This window comes from Nothobranchius furzeri, chromosome 1 (genome assembly GCF_043380555.1).
Source record: "Nothobranchius furzeri strain GRZ-AD chromosome 1, NfurGRZ-RIMD1, whole genome shotgun sequence".
Classification (NCBI taxonomy): Eukaryota; Metazoa; Chordata; class Actinopteri; order Cyprinodontiformes; family Nothobranchiidae; genus Nothobranchius; species Nothobranchius furzeri.
In genome coordinates this window covers 17,533,519-17,559,949 of record NC_091741.1, presented here as the reverse complement: position 1 = coordinate 17,559,949, position 26,431 = coordinate 17,533,519, and positions in this window count along the sequence as shown.

The window sequence follows — 26,431 nt, the reverse complement described above, 5'->3', positions numbered from 1 at the left end:
AAAATGATTAAATAAGAGTTGGTTTACACCAGCTCTTGTCTTCTCAGAATCTCCCCAAAACTCTCCCTCTCTCTCTTTCTCTCCTAAGAGTCTCTTCTGTCATCCCCCATCCAGGCTTGGACAGGGGATGACCCCTCCAAATCTGCTCTGTCTCTTCTTGTCCTCTGCCCCAGCTGCTGTCCGCTCTCCCAATCCCTCTCTGCTGTTCAGAGCTGTTCTTATATACCCTTCCTGGACCAGCTTAAGGTCATGGGGTCATTTACCAGATACACACTTTGTAGCTCAACACAAAACATTTGGTGTCATTTTCCTTCTTAACACAGGTCATTGCATCATCTTTTGCAGCATTCTTCAGTTTCTCTCCAATGTTCCCGAGAGGGCTTCTGGATCTGATGGGCTTGTCTTCATTCTGTTCTCCTCCAATCCCATCTTTCCAAGCCAGGGGTGGGGCAAAGAGGTGGGGTCAGTCTCCTGACCCTTCGCCCAGTTCTGTCCTCTTGTCCCTGTGACCCTTGTGTGACCCTTGTTTCTGACCACAGTTTTTTTTGACCTGCAGCCCAACTCCTGTCGACTGGTTGATTTTGCTCGCACAAGCCAGTCCAGTGTGGCTCACCTTTTGACCCCGTACTTGCCACTGTCTTTGGCATGTGGGACTCACAACATCCCCCATGCGAGAAAAATCTAGCCAGGGGACTGCAACAGCCTTCTTTGGGGTGGGGCTGCCTCCTCCTCTGGATCATCTTCATCTCCAGTCTCAGACCCAGAGTCTGACTAGCTCAGAGTCCAGATACACACCATCATCATCATCATCATCACTCACTTCAGTCTCTGAAGAACCAGATGTTTGTTCATGAGGGTTCAGAACTGGGTTCCTGCTTCTCCACCAGTTTCTACTGCCATCTGGTCAGCTGAGCTGCTGGTTGGAACATCTCAGTCTCCACCTTCAAGCAGAGACTCTCTCCCTCCAGACTGAAGACATCTTTTACTGCAGAGCTTCAAATATTCTCCTCACACACCTGAACAGCAACAAGCTAACTCTGCTTGCAGCTGCAGGTGGGAAGCTTACGCTAAAAACTATAAAGTGTGGCAAGGTGGATTAATGAGGGCCCGGGCGGGATTCGATCCCAAGACCCCCGGGGTGGGAGTCATACGCTCTAACCACTCAGCCAAAGGGACATCCCCTTAGCTAACTGGCCAGGGCGCATCATCAATCAAGACATTGTGACAGAACGCTCACACTGTCACACCTTCCCCCCTCTTTCCACCAGCGCGTCCTCGTACTCCCGCGCAGGGTGCCACAAACTTCACATCCACGGACCTACTTGACAGTACTACATGGATCCTGCCAACAACACCAAATGTGGCAAGGTTAAAAATGCTTACGCATTATTAGTGTAGCTGTCTGTCAGGTCAGAATCATACGGAGCTGTTAGTTCAGGACTCTCTAAGGTAGCGCGACTCATGTTGCGAATGACCGCAGTCACCAATTCTTGTTATGTGTCTCACCCACGTATGTCTGATCTTTGAATTGTGTGTGCTGAAACTGAATTTCATTTCTCTGTATGTCCTGCACATGTGGAGAATATGACAATAAATGACTCTTGACTCTTGACTCTTGACTCCCTTCTCAACAGAACTAGTAGGAGGAGGGGTGATGTCACCACATCCTGCTTGTCTGTTGTTGCTCAGCTGACTGAGTGCTTTTTCTCTGTTCAGCTGTGGCTTCTCATATCTGCAGGCTGCCGAGAGCGGAAGCTAGGTGCTTGTTTCAAGCAGATCCTCTAAAAACAAAGTTTAATTGGAGCAGAGTTCCAATGCTCCCAGTTATAAGTCCGTCCTTTACAGGCGGCACGGTTTCTCCCCTCACGGAGCCCTTAAGCACAGAGGTTCACACATTAAACATGTTCCCGGCTTCTAGCCTCCATTGCGCGTGACGATGCCCGACATGAGATTCTATGAAGCTAGGAAACATGATTACTTTACAGTTCGTGACAAATACCTCCCCGTGTTACCAGAAACGAGGCCCAAGTGACACAGATTCTTACATATCAGTCCTTCACTAGATTTTGATCCAGCCATGACGTTTAATCGCATCTCACTTGTGCCTCAGCACCCGGACAGCGCCCCGCCGCAGCTCCACACTAGCTTTTCCAGCCTCATTCTGAAAGCTCCGGTTACAGGATATTGAAAGATCTATCTGCCATGGCTGGTTAAAAGTTTTTCTTATTCTTTATTTATTTTTATTTTTTGCCTAGCTTTTATCCTTGGCTTTTCTTGCGTCGGAATGCCGTATTTTCTTTATACCTTTTTAAGTTGATCGTCCGTTCTCCCAGATTTCTTTCTTTTTCGAGAAACTGGTGCGGTTTTCACTCCAAGGTTATAAGCTTAATAGGTCCTTAGCGCGCAAGCTTTTATCAGCCTAAAAGACAGTTCTACGTCGGATAGCCCGGTATCTAATATTTAGACCTTCACTCCGTAGCCCCACGTTTGGCGCGCCATATCGCGTGCCCGTCCCATTTACCGGTTCCTTTAAAACCCAGTTCCGTTAGAACTTATGAGACGGTGCATCCATCAGGGTTCGATGGGGATGTCGGTGAGTATTATGGTATTAGGTCCTGGTTTGGGCGTCCTAAGTTAGAATCATATCTTTTATTTTAAAGGTGAAATAATATGTAAGACCTTTCCTTCTGTAGTAGCTCACTTCTTTTTAAGCAATCCCGTTATCTTAAGGTTTCTTTATATTAATCTGTCACAAACCTTAAAGTAAGTCCTGATAATTCCAGAACCCATAATTAATGTGCTTACCTCTGTGCAATTAATGATCAGAGCCCCCCACTCGTGAAGCTTTAGAGAAAACCTGAAAGAATCAGGATTATGTTTCTTTTTCAAAAAAGGTTTATTACAAAATCAAAATACAAAAATGGGTAGATGAAAAAACAACTGCTATCCCCCACGGAGGAATTAGTTCAAAATGATTAAATAAGAGTTGGTTTACACCAGCTCTTGTCTTCTCAGAATCTCCCCAAAACTCTCCCTCTCTCTCTTTCTCTCCTAAGAGTCTCTTCTGTCATCCCCCATCCAGGCTTGGACAGGGGATGACCCCTCCAAATCTGCTCTGTCTCTTCTTGTCCTCTGCCCCAGCTGCTGTCCGCTCTCCCAATCCCTCTCTGCTGTTCAGAGCTGTTCTTATATACCCTTCCTGGACCAGCTTAAGGTCATGGGGTCATTTACCAGATACACACTTTGTAGCTCAACACAAAACATTTGGTGTCATTTTCCTTCTTAACACAGGTCATTGCATCATCTTTTGCAGCATTCTTCAGTTTCTCTCCAATGTTCCCGAGAGGGCTTCTGGATCTGATGGGCTTGTCTTCATTCTGTTCTCCTCCAATCCCATCTTTCCAAGCCAGGGGTGGGGCAAAGAGGTGGGGTCAGTCTCCTGACCCTTCGCCCAGTTCTGTCCTCTTGTCCCTGTGACCCTTGTGTGACCCTTGTTTCTGACCACAGTTTTTTTGACCTGCAGCCCAACTCCTGTCGACTGGTTGATTTTGCTCGCACAAGCCAGTCCAGTGTGGCTCACCTTTTGACCCCGTACTTGCCACTGTCTTTGGCATGTGGGACTCGCAACACAACCACAAAAAGGAATGGAGTCATTAGCACCTAAGGTTTGTAAATGGCACCCAGAATTATGTTGCACGAAGCACAATTTCACATCATTCTGGGTTCATTTGTGTGAAAACAAGGTCCAGTCAGGCTGAAACGTTACAGGAAGGTAGAATCTATTGAGTTTTAAGTGATCTGAACGTTTCATGATGATAGCACTTTCCTAAGGGGGTCAAACCATGTCCCAAAGGTCACCGGATCTGGTGTCAATTTAAAGAAGTAGTCCAGTTACACATTTGTGGGCTTATAACTTGGCTTCTGAATGTCCTAGAGAGATCAGGTTTGTTTTAATGTACTCCAATCAACAGCCCCTACAACCACAAAAAGGAATGGAGTCATTAGCACTTATGGTTTGTAAATGGCACCCAGAATTATGTTGCACGAAGCACAATTTCACATCATTCTGGGTCCATTTGTGTGAAAACAAGGTCCAATCAGGCTGAAACGCTACAGGAAGGTGGAATCTATTGAGTTGTAAGTGATCTGAACGTTTCATGATGATAGCTTTTTCCTAAGGGGGTCAAACCATGTCCCAAAGGTCACCGAATCTGGTGTCAATTTAAAGTAGTCCAGTTACACATTTGTGGGCTTATAACTTGGCTTCTGAATGTCCTAGAGAGATCAGGTTTGTTTTAGTGTACTCCAATCAACAGCCCCTACAACCACAAAAAGGAATGGAGTCATTAGCACTTATGGTTTGTAAATGGCACCCAGAATTATGTTGCACGAAGCACAATTTCACATCATTCTGGGTCCATTTGTGTGAAAACAAGGTCCAATCAGGCTGAAACGCTACAGGAAGGTAGAATCTATTGAGTTGTAAGTGATCTGAACGTTTCATGATGATAGCACTTTCCAAAGGGGGTCAAACCATGTCCCAAAGGTCACCGGATCTGGTGTCAATTTAAAGAAGTAGTTCAGTTACACATCTGTGGGCTTATAACTTGGCTTCTGAATGTCCTAGAGAGATCAGGTTTGTTTTAGTGTACTCCAATCATCAGCCCCTACAACCACAAAAAGGAATGGAGTCATTAGCACTTATGGTTTGTAAATGGCACCCAGAATTATGTTGCACGAAGCACAATTTCACATCATTCTGGGTTCATTTGTGTGAAAACAAGGTCCAATCAGGCTGAAACGTTACAGGAAGGTAGAATCTATTGAGTTGTAAGTGATCTGAACGTTTCATGATGATAGCACTTTCCTAAGGGGGTCAAACCATGTCACAAAGGTCACCAGATCTGGTGTCAATTTAAAGAAGTAGTCCAGTTACACATTTGTGGGCTTATAACTTGGCTTCTGAATGTCCTAGAGAGATCAGATTTGTTTTAATGTACTCCAACCAACAGCCCCTACAATCACAAAAAGGAATGGAGCCATTAGCACTTAAGGTTTGTAAATGGCACCCAGAATTATGTTGCACGAAGCACAATTTCACATCATTCTGGGTTCATTTGTGTGAAAACAAGGTCCAATCAGGCTGAAACGTTACAGGAAGGTAGAATCTATTGAGTTGTAAGTGATCTGAACGTTTCAAGATGATCGCACATTCCTATAGGGGGTAAAACCATGTCCCAAAGGTCACCGGGCCTGGTGTCACTTTAAAGAAGTAGTCCAGTTACACCTTTGTGGGCTTATAACTTGGCTTCTGAATGCCCTAGAGAGGTTAGGTTTGTTTTAGTGTACTCCAATCAACAGCCCCTACAACCACAAAAAGGAATGGAGTCATTAGCACCTAAGGTTTGTAAATGGCACCCAGAATTATGTTGCACGAAGCACAATTTCACATCATTCTGGGTTCATTTGTGTGAAAACAAGGTCCAATCAGGCTGAAACGTTACAGGAAGGTAGAATCTATTGAGTTTTAAGTGATCTGAACGTTTCATGATGATAGCACTTTCCTAAGGGGGTCAAACCATGTCCCAAAGGTCACCGGATCTGGTGTCAATTTAAAGAAGTAGTCCAGTTACACATTTGTGGGCTTATAACTTGGCTTCTGAATGTCCTAGAGAGATCAGGTTTGTTTTAATGTACTCCAATCAACAGCCCCTACAACCACAAAAAGGAATGGAGTCATTAGCACTTATGGTTTGTAAATGGCACCCAGAATTATGTTGCACGAAGCACAATTTCACATCATTCTGGGTCCATTTGTGTGAAAACAAGGTCCAATCAGGCTGAAACGCTACAGGAAGGTAGAATCTATTGAGTTGTAAGTGATCTGAACGTTTCATGATGATAGCTTTTTCCTAAGGGGGTCAAACCATGTCCCAAAGGTCACCGAATCTGGTGTCAATTTAAAGTAGTCCAGTTACACATTTGTGGGCTTATAACTTGGCTTCTGAATGTCCTAGAGAGATCAGGTTTGTTTTAGTGTACTCCAATCAACAGCCCCTACAACCACAAAAAGGAATGGAGTCATTAGCACTTATGGTTTGTAAATGGCACCCAGAATTATGTTGCACGAAGCACAATTTCACATCATTCTGGGTCCATTTGTGTGAAAACAAGGTCCAATCAGGCTGAAACGCTACAGGAAGGTAGAATCTATTGAGTTGTAAGTGATCTGAACGTTTCATGATGATAGCACTTTCCAAAGGGGGTCAAACCATGTCCCAAAGGTCACCGGATCTGGTGTCAATTTAAAGAAGTAGTTCAGTTACACATCTGTGGGCTTATAACTTGGCTTCTGAATGTCCTAGAGAGATCAGGTTTGTTTTAGTGTACTCCAATCATCAGCCCCTACAACCACAAAAAGGAATGGAGTCATTAGCACTTATGGTTTGTAAATGGCACCCAGAATTATGTTGCACGAAGCACAATTTCACATCATTCTGGGTTCATTTGTGTGAAAACAAGGTCCAATCAGGCTGAAACATTACAGGAAGGTAGAATCTATTGAGTTGTAAGTGATCTGAACGTTTCATGATGATAGCACTTTCCTAAGGGGGTCAAACCATGTCACAAAGGTCACCAGATCTGGTGTCAATTTAAAGAAGTAGTCCAGTTACACATTTGTGGGCTTATAACTTGGCTTCTGAATGTCCTAGAGAGATCAGATTTGTTTTAATGTACTCCAACCAACAGCCCCTACAATCACAAAAAGGAATGGAGCCATTAGCACTTAAGGTTTGTAAATGGCACCCAGAATTATGTTGCACGAAGCACAATTTCACATCATTCTGGGTTCATTTGTGTGAAAACAAGGTCCAATCAGGCTGAACCGTTACAGGAAGGTAGAATCTATTGAGTTGTAAGTGATCTGAACGTTTCAAGATGATCGCACATTCCTATAGGGGGTCAAACCATGCCCCAAAGGTCACCGGATCTGGTGTCAATTTAAAGAAGTAGTCCAGTTACACATTTGTGGGCTTATAACTTGGCTTCTGAATGTCCTAGATAGATCAGGTTTGTTTTAGTGTTCTCCAACCAACAGCCCCTACAACCACAAAAAGGAATGGAGTCATTAGCACTTATGGTTTGTAAATGGCACCAAGAATTATGTTGCACGAAGCACAATTTCACATCATTCTGGGCCCATTTGTGTGAAAACAAGGTCCAATCAGGCTGAAATGTTACAGGAAGGTAGAATCTATTGAGCTGTAAGTGATCTGAACGTTTCATGATGATAGCACTTTCCTAAGGGGGTCAAACCATGTCCCAAAGGTCACCGGGCCTGGTGTCACTTTAAAGAAGTAGTCCAGTTACACCTTTGTGGGCTTATAACTTGGCTTCTGAATGTCCTAGAGAGGTTAGGTTTGTTTTAGTGTTCTCCAATCAACAGCCCCTACAACCACAAAAAGGAATGGAGTCATTAGCACTTATGGTTTGTAAATGGCACCCAGAATTATGTTGCACGAAGCACAATTTCACATCATTCTGGGTTCATTTGTGTGAAAACAAGGTCCAATCAGGCTGAAACGTTACAGGAAGGTAGAATCTATTGAGTTGTAAGTGATCTGAACGTTTCATGATGATAGCACTTTCCTAAGGGGGTCAAACCATGTCACAAAGGTCACCAGATCTGGTGTCAATTTAAAGAATTAGTTCAGTTACACATTTGTGGGCTTATAACTTGGCTTCTGAATGTCCTACAGAGATCAGATTTGTTTTAATGTACTCCAACCAACAGCCCCTACAACCACAAAAAGGAATGGAGTCATTAACACTTATGGTTTTTAAATGGCACCCAGAATATTGCTGCACTAAGCACAATTTCACATCATTCTGGGTTCATTTGTGTGAAAACAAGGTCCAATCAGGCTGAAACGTTACAGGAAGGTAGAATCTATTGAGTTGTAAGTGATCTGAACGTTTCATGATGATAGCACTTTCCTAAGGGGGTCAAACCATGTCTCAAAGGTCACCGGATCTGGTGTCAATTTAAAGAAGTAGTCCAGTTACACATTTGTGGGCTTATAACTTGGCTTCTGAATGTCCTAGAGAGATCAGATTTGTTTTAGTGTACTACAATCAACAGCCCCTACAACCACAAAAAGGAATGGAGCCATTAGCACTTAAGGTTTGTAAATGGCACCCAGAATTATGTTGCACGAAGCACAATTTCACATCATTCTGGGTTCATTTGTGTGAAAACAAGGTCCAATCAGGCTGAAACGTTACAGGAAGTTAGAATCTATTGAGTTGTAAGTGATCTGACCGTTTCAAGATGATCGCACATTCCTATAGGGGGTAAAACCATGTCCCAAAGGTCACCGGGCCTGGTGTCACTTTAAAGAAGTAGTCCAGTTACACCTTTGTGGGCTTATAACTTGGCTTCTGAATGTCCTAGAGAGGTTAGGGTTGTTTTAGTGTACTCCAGTCAACAGCCCCTACAACCACAAAAAGCAATGGAGTCATTAGAACTTATGGTTTTTAAATGGCACCCAGAATATTGCTGCACTAAGCACAATTTCACATCATTCTGGGTTCATTTGTGTGAAAACAAGGTCCAATCAGGCTGAAACGTTACAGGAAGGTAGAATCTATTGAGTTGTAAGTGATCTGAACGTTTCATGATGATAGCACTTTCCTAAGGAGGTCAAACCATGTCTCAAAGGTCACCGGATCTGGTGTCAATTTAAAGAAGTAGTCCAGTTACACATTTGTGGGCTTATAACTTGGCTTCTGAATGTCCTAGAGAGATCAGGGTTGTTTTAATGTACTCCAACCAACAGCCCCTACAACCACAAAAAGGAATGGAGTCATTAGCACTTATGGTTTGTAAATGGCACCCAGAATTATGTTGCACGAAGCACAATTTCACATCATTCTGGGTCCATTTGTGTGAAAACAAGGTCCAATCTGGCTGAAACGTTACAAGAAGGTAGAATCTATTGAGTTGTAAGTGATCTGAACGTTTCATGATGATCGCACATTCCTATAGGGGGTCAAACCATGTCCCAAAGGTCACCGGGCCTGGTGTCACTTTAAAGAAGTAGTCCAGTTACACCTTTGTGGGCTTATAACTTGGCTTCTGAATGTCCTAGAGAGGTTAGGTTTGTTTTAGTGAACTCCAATCAACAGCCCCTACAACCACAAAAAGCAATGGAGTCATTAGAACTTATGGTTTCTAAATGGCACCCAGAATTATGCTGCACTAAGCACAATTTCACATCATTCTGGGTTCATTTGTGTGAAAACAAGGTCCAATCAGGCTGAAACGTTACAGGAATGTAGAATCTATTGAGTTGTAAGTGATCTGAACGTTTCATGATGATAGCACTTTCCTAAGGGGGTCAAACCATGTCCCAAAGGTCACCGGATCTGGTGTTAATTTAAAGAAGTAGTCCAGTTACACCTTTGAGGGCTTATAACTTGGCTTCTGAATGTCCTAGAGAGATCAGGTTTGTTTTAGTGTACTCCAATCAACAGCCCCTACAACCTCAAAAAGGAATGGAGTCATTAGCACTTAAGGTTTGTAAATGGCACCCAGAATTATGTTGCACGAAGCACAATTTCACATCATTCTGGGTCCATTTGTGTGAAAACAAGGTCCAATCAGGCTGAAACGCTACAAGAAGGTAGAATCTATTGAGTTGTAAGTGATCTGAACATTTCAAGATGATCGCACATTCCTATAGGGGGTCAAACCATGCCCCAAAGGTCACCGGATCTGGTGTCAATTTAAAGAAGTAGTCCAGTTACACATTTGTGGGCTTATAACTTGGCTTCTGAATGTCCTAGATAGATCAGGTTTGTTTTAGTGTTCTCCAACCAACAGCCCCTACAACCACAAAAAGGAATGGAGTCATTAGCACTTATGGTTTGTAAATGGCACCAAGAATTATGTTGCACGAAGCACAATTTCACATCATTCTGGGCCCATTTGTGTGAAAACAAGGTCCAATCAGGCTGAAATGTTACAGGAAGGTAGAATCTATTGAGCTGTAAGTGATCTGAACGTTTCATGATGATAGCACTTTCCTAAGGGGGTCAAACCATGTCCCAAAGGTCACCGGGCCTCGTGTCACTTTAAAGAAGTAGTCCAGTTACACCTTTGTGGGCTTATAACTTGGCTTCTGAATGTCCTAGAGAGGTTAGGTTTGTTTTAGTGTTCTCCAATCAACAGCCCCTACAACCACAAAAAGGAATGGAGTCATTAGCACTTATGGTTTGTAAATGGCACCCAGAATTATGTTGCACGAAGCACAATTTCACATCATTCTGGGTTCATTTGTGTGAAAACAAGGTCCAATCAGGCTGAAACGTTACAGGAAGGTAGAATCTATTGAGTTGTAAGTGATCTGAACGTTTCATGATGATAGCACTTTCCTAAGGGGGTCAAACCATGTCACAAAGGTCACCAGATCTGGTGTCAATTTAAAGAAGTAGTCCAGTTACACATTTGTGGGCTTATAACTTGGCTTCTGAATGTCCTACAGAGATCAGGTTTGTTTTAATGTACTCCAACCAACAGCCCCTACAACCACAAAAAGGAATGGAGTCATTAACACTTATGGTTTGTAAATGGCACCCAGAATTATGTTGCACGAAGCACAATTTCACATCATTCTGGGTCCATTTGTGTGAAAACAAGGTCCATTCATGCTGTAACGTTACAAGAAGGTAAAATCTATTGAGTTGTAAGTGATCTGAACGTTTCATGATGATCGCACATTCCTATAGGGGGTCAAACCATGTCCCAAAGGTCACCGGGCCTGGTGTCACTTTAAAGAAGTAGTCCAGTTACACATTTTTGGGCTTATAACTTGGCTTCTGAATGTCCTAGAGAGATCAGATTTGTTTTAGTGTACTACAATCAACAGCCCCTACAACCACAAAAAGGAATGGAGCCATTAGCACTTAAGGTTTGTAAATGGCACCCAGAATTATGTTGCACGAAGCACAATTTCACATCATTCTGGGTTCATTTGTGTGAAAACAAGGTCCAATCAGGCTGAAACGTTACAGGAAGTTAGAATCTATTGAGTTGTAAGTGATCTGAACGTTTCAAGATGATCGCACATTCCTATAGGGGGTAAAACCATGTCCCAAAGGTCACCGGGCCTGGTGTCACTTTAAAGAAGTAGTCCAGTTACACCTTTGTGGGCTTATAACTTGGCTTCTGAATGTCCTAGAGAGGTTAGGGTTGTTTTAGTGTACTCCAGTCAACAGCCCCTACAACCACAAAAAGCAATGGAGTCATTAGAACTTATGGTTTTTAAATGGCACCCAGAATATTGCTGCACTAAGCACAATTTCACATCATTCTGGGTTCATTTGTGTGAAAACAAGGTCCAATCAGGCTGAAACGTTACAGGAAGGTAGAATCTATTGAGTTGTAAGTGATCTGAACGTTTCATGATGATAGCACTTTCCTAAGGGGGTCAAACCATGTCTCAAAGGTCACCGGATCTGGTGTCAATTTAAAGAAGTAGTCCAGTTACACATTTGTGGGCTTATAACTTGGCTTCTGAATGTCCTAGAGAGATCAGGGTTGTTTTAATGTACTCCAACCAACAGCCCCTACAACCACAAAAAGGAATGGAGTCATTAGCACTTATGGTTTGTAAATGGCACCCAGAATTATGTTGCACGAAGCACAATTTCACATCATTCTGGGTCCATTTGTGTGAAAACAAGGTCCAATCTGGCTGAAACGTTACAAGAAGGTAGAATCTATTGAGTTGTAAGTGATCTGAACGTTTCATGATGATCGCACATTCCTATAGGGGGTCAAACCATGTCCCAAAGGTCACCGGGCCTGGTGTCACTTTAAAGAAGTAGTCCAGTTACACCTTTGTGGGCTTATAACTTGGCTTCTGAATGTCCTAGAGAGGTTAGGTTTGTTTTAGTGAACTCCAATCAACAGCCCCTACAACCACAAAAAGCAATGGAGTCATTAGAACTTATGGTTTCTAAATGGCACCCAGAATTATGCTGCACTAAGCACAATTTCACATCATTCTGGGTTCATTTGTGTGAAAACAAGGTCCAATCAGGCTGAAACGTTACAGGAATGTAGAATCTATTGAGTTGTAAGTGATCTGAACGTTTCATGATGATAGCACTTTCCTAAGGGGGTCAAACCATGTCCCAAAGGTCACCGGATCTGGTGTTAATTTAAAGAAGTAGTCCAGTTACACATTTGTGGGCTTATAACTTGGCTTCTGAATGTCCTAGAGAGGTTAGGTTTGTTTTAGTGTACTCCAATCAACAGCCCCTACAACCACAAAAAGGAATGGAGTCATTAGCACTTATGGTTTGTAAATGGCACCCAGAATTATGTTGCACGAAGCACAATTTCACATCATTCTGGGTCCATTTGTGTGAAAACAAGGTCCAATCAGGCTGAAACGCTACAGGAAGGTAGAATCTATTGAGTTGTAAGTGATCTGAACGTTTCAAGATGATCGCACATTCCTATAGGGGGTCAAACCATGCCCCAAAGGTCACCGGATCTGGTGTCAATTTAAAGAAGTAGTCCAGTTACACATTTGTGGGCTTATAACTTGGCTTCTGAATGTCCTAGATAGATCAGGTTTGTTTTAGTGTTCTCCAACCAACAGCCCCTACAACCACAAAAAGGAATGGAGTCATTAGCACTTATGGTTTGTAAATGGCACCCAGAATTATGTTGCACGAAGCACAATTTCACATCATTCTGGGTTCATTTGTGTGAAAACAAGGTCCAATCAGGCTGAAACGTTACAGGAAGGTAGAATCTATTGAGTTGTAAGTGATCTGAACGTTTCATGATGATAGCACTTTCCTAAGGGGGTCAAACCATGTCACAAAGGTCACCAGATCTGGTGTCAATTTAAAGAAGTAGTCCAGTTACACATTTGTGGGCTTATAACTTGGCTTCTGAATGTCCTACAGAGATCAGGTTTGTTTTAATGTACTCCAACCAACAGCCCCTACAACCACAAAAAGGAATGGAGTCATTAACACTTATGGTTTGTAAATGGCACCCAGAATTATGTTGCACGAAGCACAATTTCACATCATTCTGGGTCCATTTGTGTGAAAACAAGGTCCATTCATGCTGTAACGTTACAAGAAGGTAGAATCTATTGAGTTGTAAGTGATCTGAACGTTTCATGATGATCGCACATTCCTATAGGGGGTCAAACCATGTCCCAAAGGTCACCGGGCCTGGTGTCACTTTAAAGAAGTAGTCCAGTTACACATTTTTGGGCTTATAACTTGGCTTCTGAATGTCCTAGAGAGATCAGATTTGTTTTAGTGTACTACAATCAACAGCCCCTACAACCACAAAAAGGAATGGAGCCATTAGCACTTAAGGTTTGTAAATGGCACCCAGAATTATGTTGCACGAAGCACAATTTCACATCATTCTGGGTTCATTTGTGTGAAAACAAGGTCCAATCAGGCTGAAACGTTACAGGAAGTTAGAATCTATTGAGTTGTAAGTGATCTGAACGTTTCAAGATGATCGCACATTCCTATAGGGGGTAAAACCATGTCCCAAAGGTCACCGGGCCTGGTGTCACTTTAAAGAAGTAGTCCAGTTACACCTTTGTGGGCTTATAACTTGGCTTCTGAATGTCCTAGAGAGGTTAGGGTTGTTTTAGTGTACTCCAGTCAACAGCCCCTACAACCACAAAAAGCAATGGAGTCATTAGAACTTATGGTTTTTAAATGGCACCCAGAATATTGCTGCACTAAGCACAATTTCACATCATTCTGGGTTCATTTGTGTGAAAACAAGGTCCAATCAGGCTGAAACGTTACAGGAAGGTAGAATCTATTGAGTTGTAAGTGATCTGAACGTTTCATGATGATAGCACTTTCCTAAGGGGGTCAAACCATGTCTCAAAGGTCACCGGATCTGGTGTCAATTTAAAGAAGTAGTCCAGTTACACATTTGTGGGCTTATAACTTGGCTTCTGAATGTCCTAGAGAGATCAGGGTTGTTTTAATGTACTCCAACCAACAGCCCCTACAACCACAAAAAGGAATGGAGTCATTAGCACTTATGGTTTGTAAATGGCACCCAGAATTATGTTGCACGAAGCACAATTTCACATCATTCTGGGTCCATTTGTGTGAAAACAAGGTCCAATCTGGCTGAAACGTTACAAGAAGGTAGAATCTATTGAGTTGTAAGTGATCTGAACGTTTCATGATGATCGCACATTCCTATAGGGGGTCAAACCATGTCCCAAAGGTCACCGGGCCTGGTGTCACTTTAAAGAAGTAGTCCAGTTACACCTTTGTGGGCTTATAACTTGGCTTCTGAATGTCCTAGAGAGGTTAGGTTTGTTTTAGTGAACTCCAATCAACAGCCCCTACAACCACAAAAAGCAATGGAGTCATTAGAACTTATGGTTTCTAAATGGCACCCAGAATTATGCTGCACTAAGCACAATTTCACATCATTCTGGGTTCATTTGTGTGAAAACAAGGTCCAATCAGGCTGAAACGTTACAGGAATGTAGAATCTATTGAGTTGTAAGTGATCTGAACGTTTCATGATGATAGCACTTTCCTAAGGGGGTCAAACCATGTCCCAAAGGTCACCGGATCTGGTGTTAATTTAAAGAAGTAGTCCAGTTACACCTTTGAGGGCTTATAACTTGGCTTCTGAATGTCCTAGAGAGATCAGGTTTGTTTTAGTGTACTCCAATCAACAGCCCCTACAACCTCAAAAAGGAATGGAGTCATTAGCACTTAAGGTTTGTAAATGGCACCCAGAATTATGTTGCACGAAGCACAATTTCACATCATTCTGGGTCCATTTGAGTGAAAACAAGGTCCAATCAGGCTGAAACGCTACAAGAAGGTAGAATCTATTGAGTTGTAAGTGATCTGAACATTTCAAGATGATCGCACATTCCTATAGGGGGTCAAACCATGCCCCAAAGGTCACCGGATCTGGTGTCAATTTAAAGAAGTAGTCCAGTTACACATTTGTGGGCTTATAACTTGGCTTCTGAATGTCCTAGATAGATCAGGTTTGTTTTAGTGTTCTCCAACCAACAGCCCCTACAACCACAAAAAGGAATGGAGTCATTAGCACTTATGGTTTGTAAATGGCACCAAGAATTATGTTGCACGAAGCACAATTTCACATCATTCTGGGCCCATTTGTGTGAAAACAAGGTCCAATCAGGCTGAAATGTTACAGGAAGGTAGAATCTATTGAGCTGTAAGTGATCTGAACGTTTCATGATGATAGCACTTTCCTAAGGGGGTCAAACCATGTCCCAAAGGTCACCGGGCCTGGTGTCACTTTAAAGAAGTAGTCCAGTTACACCTTTGTGGGCTTATAACTTGGCTTCTGAATGTCCTAGAGAGGTTAGGTTTGTTTTAGTGTTCTCCAATCAACAGCCCCTACAACCACAAAAAGGAATGGAGTCATTAGCACTTATGGTTTGTAAATGGCACCCAGAATTATGTTGCACGAAGCACAATTTCACATCATTCTGGGTTCATTTGTGTGAAAACAAGGTCCAATCAGGCTGAAACGTTACAGGAAGGTAGAATCTATTGAGTTGTAAGTGATCTGAACGTTTCATGATGATAGCACTTTCCTAAGGGGGTCAAACCATGTCACAAAGGTCACCAGATCTGGTGTCAATTTAAAGAAGTAGTCCAGTTACACATTTGTGGGCTTATAACTTGGCTTCTGAATGTCCTACAGAGATCAGGTTTGTTTTAATGTACTCCAACCAACAGCCCCTACAACCACAAAAAGGAATGGAGTCATTAACACTTATGGTTTGTAAATGGCACCCAGAATTATGTTGCACGAAGCACAATTTCACATCATTCTGGGTCCATTTGTGTGAAAACAAGGTCCATTCATGCTGTAACGTTACAAGAAGGTAGAATCTATTGAGTTGTAAGTGATCTGAACGTTTCATGATGATCGCACATTCCTATAGGGGGTAAAACCATGTCCCAAAGGTCACCGGGCCTGGTGTCACTTTAAACCATAAGTTCTAATGACTCCATTGCTTTTTGTGGTTGTAGGGGCTGTTGATTGGAGTTCACTAAAACAAACCTAACCTCTCTAGGACATTCAGAAGCCAAGTTATAAGCCCACAAAGGTGTAACTGGACTACTTCTTTAAAGTGACACCAGGCCCGGTGACCTTTGGGACATGGTTTGACCCCCTATAGGAATGTGCGATCATCATGAAACGTTCAGATCACTTACAACTCAATAGATTCTACCTTCTTGTAACGTTTCAGCCAGATTGGACCTTGTTTTCACACAAATGGACCCAGAATGATGTGAAATTGTGCTTCGTGCAACATAATTCTGGGTGCCATTTACAAACCATAAGTGCTAATGACTCCATTCCTTTTTGTGGTTGTAGGGGCTGTTGGTTGGAGTACATTAAAACAACCCTGATCTCTCTAGGACATTCAGAAGCCAAGTTATAAGCCCACAAATGTGTAACTGGACTACTTCTTTAAATTGACACCAGATCCGGTGACCTTTGAGACATGGTTTGACCCCCTTAGGAAAGTGCTATCATCATGAAACGTTCAGATCACTTACAACTCAATAGATTCTACCTTCCTGTAACGTTTCAGCCTGATTGGACCTTGTTTTCACACAAATGAACCCAGAATGATGTGAAATTGTGCTTAGTGCAGCAATATTCTGGGTGCCATTTAAAAACCATAAGTTCTAATGACTCCATTGCTTTTTGTGGTTGTAGGGGCTGTTGACTGGAGTACACTAAAACAACCCTAACCTCTCTAGGACATTCAGAAGCCAAGTTATAAGCCCACAAAGGTGTAACTGGACTACTTCTTTAAAGTGACACCAGGCCCGGTGACCTTTGGGACATGGTTTTACCCCCTATAGGAATGTGCGATCATCTTGAAAAGTTCAGATCACTTACAACTCAATAGATTCTAACTTCCTGTAACGTTTCAGCCTGATTGGACCTTGTTTTCACACAAATGAACCCAGAATGATGTGAAATTGTGCTTCGTGCAACATAATTCTGGGTGCCATTTACAAACCTTAAGTGCTAATGGCTCCATTCCTTTTTGTGGTTGTAGGGGCTGTTGATTGTAGTACACTAAAACAAATCTGATCTCTCTAGGACATTCAGAAGCCAAGTTATAAGCCCAAAAATGTGTAACTGGACTACTTCTTTAAAGTGACACCAGGCCCGGTGACCTTTGGGACATGGTTTGACCCCCTATAGGAATGTGCGATCATCATGAAACGTTCAGATCACTTACAACTCAATAGATTCTACCTTCTTGTAACGTTACAGCATGAATGGACCTTGTTTTCACACAAATGGACCCAGAATGATGTGAAATTGTGCTTCGTGCAACATAATTCTGGGTGCCATTTACAAACCATAAGTGTTAATGACTCCATTCCTTTTTGTGGTTGTAGGGGCTGTTGGTTGGAGTACATTAAAACAAACCTGATCTCTGTAGGACATTCAGAAGCCAAGTTATAAGCCCACAAATGTGTAACTGGACTACTTCTTTAAATTGACACCAGATCTGGTGACCTTTGTGACATGGTTTGACCCCCTTAGGAAAGTGCTATCATCATGAAACGTTCAGATCACTTACAACTCAATAGATTCTACCTTCCTGTAACGTTTCAGCCTGATTGGACCTTGTTTTCACACAAATGAACCCAGAATGATGTGAAATTGTGCTTCGTGCAACATAATTCTGGGTGCCATTTACAAACCATAAGTGCTAATGACTCCATTCCTTTTTGTGGTTGTAGGGGCTGTTGGTTGGAGAACACTAAAACAAACCTGATCTATCTAGGACATTCAGAAGCCAAGTTATAAGCCCACAAATGTGTAACTGGACTACTTCTTTAAATTGACACCAGATCCGGTGACCTTTGGGGCATGGTTTGACCCCCTATAGGAATGTGCGATCATCTTGAAACGTTCAGATCACTTACAACTCAATAGATTCTACCTTCCTGTAGCGTTTCAGCCTGATTGGACCTTGTTTTCACACAAATGGACCCAGAATGATGTGAAATTGTGCTTCGTGCAACATAATTCTGGGTGCCATTTACAAACCATAAGTGCTAATGACTCCATTCCTTTTTGTGGTTGTAGGGGCTGTTGATTGGAGTACACTAAAACAAACCTAACCTCTCTAGGACATTCAGAAGCCAAGTTATAAGCCCACAAATGTGTAACTGGACTACTTCTTTAAATTAACACCAGATCCGGTGACCTTTGGGACATGGTTTGACCCCCTTAGGAAAGTGCTATCATCATGAAACGTTCAGATCACTTACAACTCAATAGATTCTACATTCCTGTAACGTTTCAGCCTGATTGGACCTTGTTTTCACACAAATGAACCCAGAATGATGTGAAATTGTGCTTAGTGCAGCATAATTCTGGGTGCCATTTAGAAACCATAAGTTCTAATGACTCCATTGCTTTTTGTGGTTGTAGGGGCTGTTGATTGGAGTTCACTAAAACAAACCTAACCTCTCTAGGACATTCAGAAGCCAAGTTATAAGCCCACAAAGGTGTAACTGGACTACTTCTTTAAAGTGACACCAGGCCCGGTGACCTTTGGGACATGGTTTGACCCCCTATAGGAATGTGCGATCATCATGAAACGTTCAGATCACTTACAACTCAATAGATTCTACCTTCTTGTAACGTTTCAGCCAGATTGGACCTTGTTTTCACACAAATGGACCCAGAATGATGTGAAATTGTGCTTCGTGCAACATAATTCTGGGTGCCATTTACAAACCATAAGTGCTAATGACTCCATTCCTTTTTGTGGTTGTAGGGGCTGTTGGTTGGAGTACATTAAAACAACCCTGATCTCTCTAGGACATTCAGAAGCCAAGTTATAAGCCCACAAATGTGTAACTGGACTACTTCTTTAAATTGACACCAGATCCGGTGACCTTTGAGACATGGTTTGACCCCCTTAGGAAAGTGCTATCATCATGAAACGTTCAGATCACTTACAACTCAATAGATTCTACCTTCCTGTAACGTTTCAGCCTGATTGGACCTTGTTTTCACACAAATGAACCCAGAATGATGTGAAATTGTGCTTAGTGCAGCAATATTCTGGGTGCCATTTAAAAACCATAAGTTCTAATGACTCCATTGCTTTTTGTGGTTGTAGGGGCTGTTGACTGGAGTACACTAAAACAACCCTAACCTCTCTAGGACATTCAGAAGCCAAGTTATAAGCCCACAAAGGTGTAACTGGACTACTTCTTTAAAGTGACACCAGGCCCGGTGACCTTTGGGACATGGTTTTACCCCCTATAGGAATGTGCGATCATCTTGAAACGTTCAGATCACTTACAACTCAATAGATTCTAACTTCCTGTAACGTTTCAGCCTGATTGGACCTTGTTTTCACACAAATGAACCCAGAATGATGTGAAATTGTGCTTCGTGCAACATAATTCTGGGTGCCATTTACAAACCTTAAGTGCTAATGGCTCCATTCCTTTTTGTGGTTGTAGGGGCTGTTGATTGTAGTACACTAAAACAAATCTGATCTCTCTAGGACATTCAGAAGCCAAGTTATAAGCCCAAAAATGTGTAACTGGACTACTTCTTTAAAGTGACACCAGGCCCGGTGACCTTTGGGACATGGTTTGACCCCCTATAGGAATGTGCGATCATCATGAAACGTTCAGATCACTTACAACTCAATAGATTTTACCTTCTTGTAACGTTACAGCATGAATGGACCTTGTTTTCACACAAATGGACCCAGAATGATGTGAAATTGTGCTTCGTGCAACATAATTCTGGGTGCCATTTACAAACCATAAGTGTTAATGACTCCATTCCTTTTTGTGGTTGTAGGGGCTGTTGGTTGGAGTACATTAAAACAAACCTGATCTCTGTAGGACATTCAGAAGCCAAGTTATAAGCCCACAAATGTGTAACTGGACTACTTCTTTAAATTGACACCAGATCTGGTGACCTTTGTGACATGGTTTGACCCCCTTAGGAAAGTGCTATCATCATGAAACGTTCAGATCACTTACAACTCAATAGATTCTACCTTCCTGTAACGTTTCAGCCTGATTGGACCTTGTTTTCACACAAATGAACCCAGAATGATGTGAAATTGTGCTTCGTGCAACATAATTCTGGGTGCCATTTACAAACCATAAGTGCTAATGACTCCATTCCTTTTTGTGGTTGTAGGGGCTGTTGATTGGAGAACACTAAAACAAACCTAACCTCTCTAGGACATTCAGAAGCCAAGTTATAAGCCCACAAAGGTGTAACTGGACTACTTCTTTAAAGTGACACGAGGCCCGGTGACCTTTGGGACATGGTTTGACCCCCTTAGGAAAGTGCTATCATCATGAAACGTTCAGATCACTTACAGCTCAATAGATTCTACCTTCCTGTAACATTTCAGCCTGATTGGACCTTGTTTTCACACAAATGGGCCCAGAATGATGTGAAATTGTGCTTCGTGCAACATAATTCTTGGTGCCATTTACAAACCATAAGTGCTAATGACTCCATTCCTTTTTGTGGTTGTAGGGGCTGTTGGTTGGAGAACACTAAAACAAACCTGATCTATCTAGGACATTCAGAAGCCAAGTTATAAGCCCACAAATGTGTAACTGGACTACTTCTTTAAATTGACACCAGATCCGGTGACCTTTGGGGCATGGTTTGACCCCCTATAGGAATGTGCGATCATCTTGAAATGTTCAGATCACTTACAACTCAATAGATTCTACCTTCTTGTAGCGTTTCAGCCTGATTGGACCTTGTTTTCACACAAATGGACCCAGAATGATGTGAAATTGTGCTTCGTGCAACATAATTCTGGGTGCCATTTACAAACCTTAAGTGCTAATGACTCCATTCCTTTTTGAGGTTGTAGGGGCTGTTGATTGGAGTACACTAAAACAAACCTGATCTCTCTAGGACATTCAGAAGCCAAGTTATAAGCCCTCAAAGGTGTAACTGGACTACTTCTTTAAATTAACACCAGATCCGGTGACCTTTGGGACATGGTTTGACCCCCTTAGGAAAGTGCTATCATCATGAAACGTTCAGATCACTTACAACTCAATAGATTCTACATTCCTGTAACGTTTCAGCCTGATTGGACCTTGTTTTCACACAAATGAACCCAGAATGATGTGAAATTGTGCTTAGTGCAGCATAATTCTGGGTGCCATTTAGAAACCATAAGTTCTAATGACTCCATTGCTTTTTGTGGTTGTAGGGGCTGTTGATTGGAGTTCACTAAAACAAACCTAACCTCTCTAGGACATTCAGAAGCCAAGTTATAAGCCCACAAAGGTGTAACTGGACTACTTCTTTAAAGTGACACCAGGCCCGGTGACCTTTGGGACATGGTTTGACCCCCTATAGGAATGTGCGATCATCATGAAACGTTCAGATCACTTACAACTCAATAGATTCTACCTTCTTGTAACGTTTCAGCCAGATTGGACCTTGTTTTCACACAAATGGACCCAGAATGATGTGAAATTGTGCTTCGTGCAACATAATTCTGGGTGCCATTTACAAACCATAAGTGCTAATGACTCCATTCCTTTTTGTGGTTGTAGGGGCTGTTGGTTGGAGTACATTAAAACAACCCTGATCTCTCTAGGACATTCAGAAGCCAAGTTATAAGCCCACAAATGTGTAACTGGACTACTTCTTTAAATTGACACCAGATCCGGTGACCTTTGAGACATGGTTTGACCTCCTTAGGAAAGTGCTATCATCATGAAACGTTCAGATCACTTACAACTCAATAGATTCTACCTTCCTGTAACGTTTCAGCCTGATTGGACCTTGTTTTCACACAAATGAACCCAGAATGATGTGAAATTGTGCTTAGTGCAGCAATATTCTGGGTGCCATTTAAAAACCATAAGTTCTAATGACTCCATTGCTTTTTGTGGTTGTAGGGGCTGTTGACTGGAGTACACTAAAACAACCCTAACCTCTCTAGGACATTCAGAAGCCAAGTTATAAGCCCACAAAGGTGTAACTGGACTACTTCTTTAAAGTGACACCAGGCCCGGTGACCTTTGGGACATGGTTTTACCCCCTATAGGAATGTGCGATCATCTTGAAACGGTCAGATCACTTACAACTCAATAGATTCTAACTTCCTGTAACGTTTCAGCCTGATTGGACCTTGTTTTCACACAAATGAACCCAGAATGATGTGAAATTGTGCTTCGTGCAACATAATTCTGGGTGCCATTTACAAACCTTAAGTGCTAATGGCTCCATTCCTTTTTGTGGTTGTAGGGGCTGTTGATTGTAGTACACTAAAACAAATCTGATCTCTCTAGGACATTCAGAAGCCAAGTTATAAGCCCACAAATGTGTAACTGGACTACTTCTTTAAATTGACACCAGATCCGGTGACCTTTGAGACATGGTTTGACCCCCTTAGGAAAGTGCTATCATCATGAAACGTTCAGATCACTTACAACTCAATAGATTCTACCTTCCTGTAACGTTTCAGCCTGATTGGACCTTGTTTTCACACAAATGAACCCAGAATGATGTGAAATTGTGCTTAGTGCAGCAATATTCTGGGTGCCATTTAAAAACCATAAGTGTTAATGACTCCATTCCTTTTTGTGGTTGTAGGGGCTGTTGGTTGGAGTACATTAAAACAAACCTGATCTCTGTAGGACATTCAGAAGCCAAGTTATAAGCCCACAAATGTGTAACTGAACTAATTCTTTAAATTGACACCAGATCTGGTGACCTTTGTGACATGGTTTGACCCCCTTAGGAAAGTGCTATCATCATGAAACGTTCAGATCACTTACAACTCAATAGATTCTACCTTCCTGTAACGTTTCAGCCTGATTGGACCTTGTTTTCACACAAATGAACCCAGAATGATGTGAAATTGTGCTTCGTGCAACATAATTCTGGGTGCCATTTACCAACCATAAGTGCTAATGACTCCATTCCTTTTTGTGGTTGTAGGGGCTGTTGATTGGAGAACACTAAAACAAACCTAACCTCTCTAGGACATTCAGAAGCCAAGTTATAAGCCCACAAAGGTGTAACTGGACAACTTCTTTAAAGTGACACCAGGCCCGGTGACCTTTGGGACATGGTTTGACCCCCTTAGGAAAGTGCTATCATCATGAAACGTTCAGATCACTTACAGCTCAATAGATTCTACCTTCCTGTAACATTTCAGCCTGATTGGACCTTGTTTTCACACAAATGGGCCCAGAATGATGTGAAATTGTGCTTCGTGCAACATAATTCTTGGTGCCATTTACAAACCATAAGTGCTAATGACTCCATTCCTTTTTGTGGTTGTAGGGGCTGTTGGTTGGAGAACACTAAAACAAACCTGATCTATCTAGGACATTCAGAAGCCAAGTTATAAGCCCACAAATGTGTAACTGGACTACTTCTTTAAATTGACACCAGATCCGGTGACCTTTGGGGCATGGTTTGACCCCCTATAGGAATGTGCGATCATCTTGAAACGTTCAGATCACTTACAACTCAATAGATTCTACCTTCCTGTAACGGTTCAGCCTGATTGGACCTTGTTTTCACACAAATGAACCCAGAATGATGTGAAATTGTGCTTCGTGCAACATAATTCTGGGTGCCATTTACAAACCTTAAGTGCTAATGGCTCCATTCCTTTTTGTGATTGTAGGGGCTGTTGGTTGGAGTACATTAAAACAAATCTGATCTCTCTAGGACATTCAGAAGCCAAGTTATAAGCCCACAAATGTGTAACTGGACTACTTCTTTAAATTGACACCAGATCTGGTGACCTTTGTGACATGGTTTGACCCCCTTAGGAAAGTGCTATCATCATGAAACGTTCAGATCACTTACAACTCAATAGATTCTACCTTCCTGTAATGTTTCAGCCTGATTGGACCTTGTTTTCACACAAATGAACCCAGAATGATGTGAAATTGTGCTTCGTGCAACATAATTCTGGGTGCCATTTACAAACCATAAGTGCTAATGACTCCATTCCTTTTTGTGGTTGTAGGGGCTGATGATTGGAGTACACTAAAACAAACCTGATCTCTCTAGGACATTCAGAAGCCAAGTTATAAGCCCACAGATGTGTAACTGAACTACTTCTTTAAATTGACACCAGATCCGGTGACCTTTGGGACATGGTTTGACCCCCTTTGGAAAGTGCTATCATCATGAAACGTTCAGATCACTTACAACTCAATAGATTCTACCTTCCTGTAGCGTTTCAGCCTGATTGGACCTTGTTTTCACACAAATGGACCCAGAATGATGTGAAATTGTGCTTCGTGCAACATAATTCTGGGTGCCATTTACAAACCATAAGTGCTAATGACTCCATTCCTTTTTGTGGTTGTAGGGGCTGTTGATTGGAGTACACTAAAACAAACCTGATCTCTCTAGGACATTCAGAAGCCAAGTTATAAGCCCACAAATGTGTAACTGGACTACTTTAAATTGACACCAGATTCGGTGACCTTTGGGACATGGTTTGACCCCCTTAGGAAAAAGCTATCATCATGAAACGTTCAGATCACTTACAACTCAATAGATTCTACCTTCCTGTAGCGTTTCAGCCTGATTGGACCTTGTTTTCACACAAATGGACCCAGAATGATGTGAAATTGTGCTTCGTGCAACATAATTCTGGGTGCCATTTACAAACCATAAGTGCTAATGACTCCATTCCTTTTTGTGGTTGTAGGGGCTGTTGATTGGAGTACATTAAAACAAACCTGATCTCTCTAGGACATTCAGAAGCCAAGTTATAAGCCCACAAATGTGTAACTGGACTACTTCTTTAAATTGACACCAGATCCGGTGACCTTTGGGACATGGTTTGACCCCCTTAGGAAAGTGCTATCATCATGAAACGTTCAGATCACTTAAAACTCAATAGATTCTACCTTCCTGTAACGTTTCAGCCTGATTGGACCTTGTTTTCACACAAATGAACCCAGAATGATGTGAAATTGTGCTTCGTGCAACATAATTCTGGGTGCCATTTACAAACCTTAGGTGCTAATGACTCCATTCCTTTTTGTGGTTGTAGGGGCTGTTGATTGGAGTACACTAAAACAAACCTAACCTCTCTAGGGCATTCAGAAGCCAAGTTATAAGCCCACAAAGGTGTAACTGGACTACTTCTTTAAAGTGACACCAGGCCCGGTGACCTTTGGGACATGGTTTTACCCCCTATAGGAATGTGCGATCATCTTGAAACGTTCAGATCACTTACAACTCAATAGATTCTACCTTCCTGTAACGTTTCAGCCTGATTGGACCTTGTTTTCACACAAATGAACCCAGAATGATGTGAAATTGTGCTTCGTGCAACATAATTCTGGGTGCCATTTACAAACCTTAAGTGCTAATGGCTCCATTCCTTTTTGTGATTGTAGGGGCTGTTGGTTGGAGTACATTAAAACAAATCTGATCTCTCTAGGACATTCAGAAGCCAAGTTATAAGCCCACAAATGTGTAACTGGACTACTTCTTTAAATTGACACCAGATCTGGTGACCTTTGTGACATGGTTTGACCCCCTTAGGAAAGTGCTATCATCATGAAACGTTCAGATCACTTACAACTCAATAGATTCTACCTTCCTGTAACGTTTCAGCCTGATTGGACCTTGTTTTCACACAAATGAACCCAGAATGATGTGAAATTGTGCTTCGTGCAACATAATTCTGGGTGCCATTTACAAACCATAAGTGCTAATGACTCCATTCCTTTTTGTGGTTGTAGGGGCTGATGATTGGAGTACACTAAAACAAACCTGATCTCTCTAGGACATTCAGAAGCCAAGTTATAAGCCCACAGATGTGTAACTGAACTACTTCTTTAAATTGACACCAGATCCGGTGACCTTTGGGACATGGTTTGACCCCCTTTGGAAAGTGCTATCATCATGAAACGTTCAGATCACTTACAACTCAATAGATTCTACCTTCCTGTAGCGTTTCAGCCTGATTGGACCTTGTTTTCACACAAATGGACCCAGAATGATGTGAAATTGTGCTTCGTGCAACATAATTCTGGGTGCCATTTACAAACCATAAGTGCTAATGACTCCATTCCTTTTTGTGGTTGTAGGGGCTGTTGATTGGAGTACACTAAAACAAACCTGATCTCTCTAGGACATTCAGAAGCCAAGTTATAAGCCCACAAATGTGTAACTGGACTACTTTAAATTGACACCAGATTCGGTGACCTTTGGGACATGGTTTGACCCCCTTAGGAAAAAGCTATCATCATGAAACGTTCAGATCACTTACAACTCAATAGATTCCACCTTCCTGTAGCGTTTCAGCCTGAT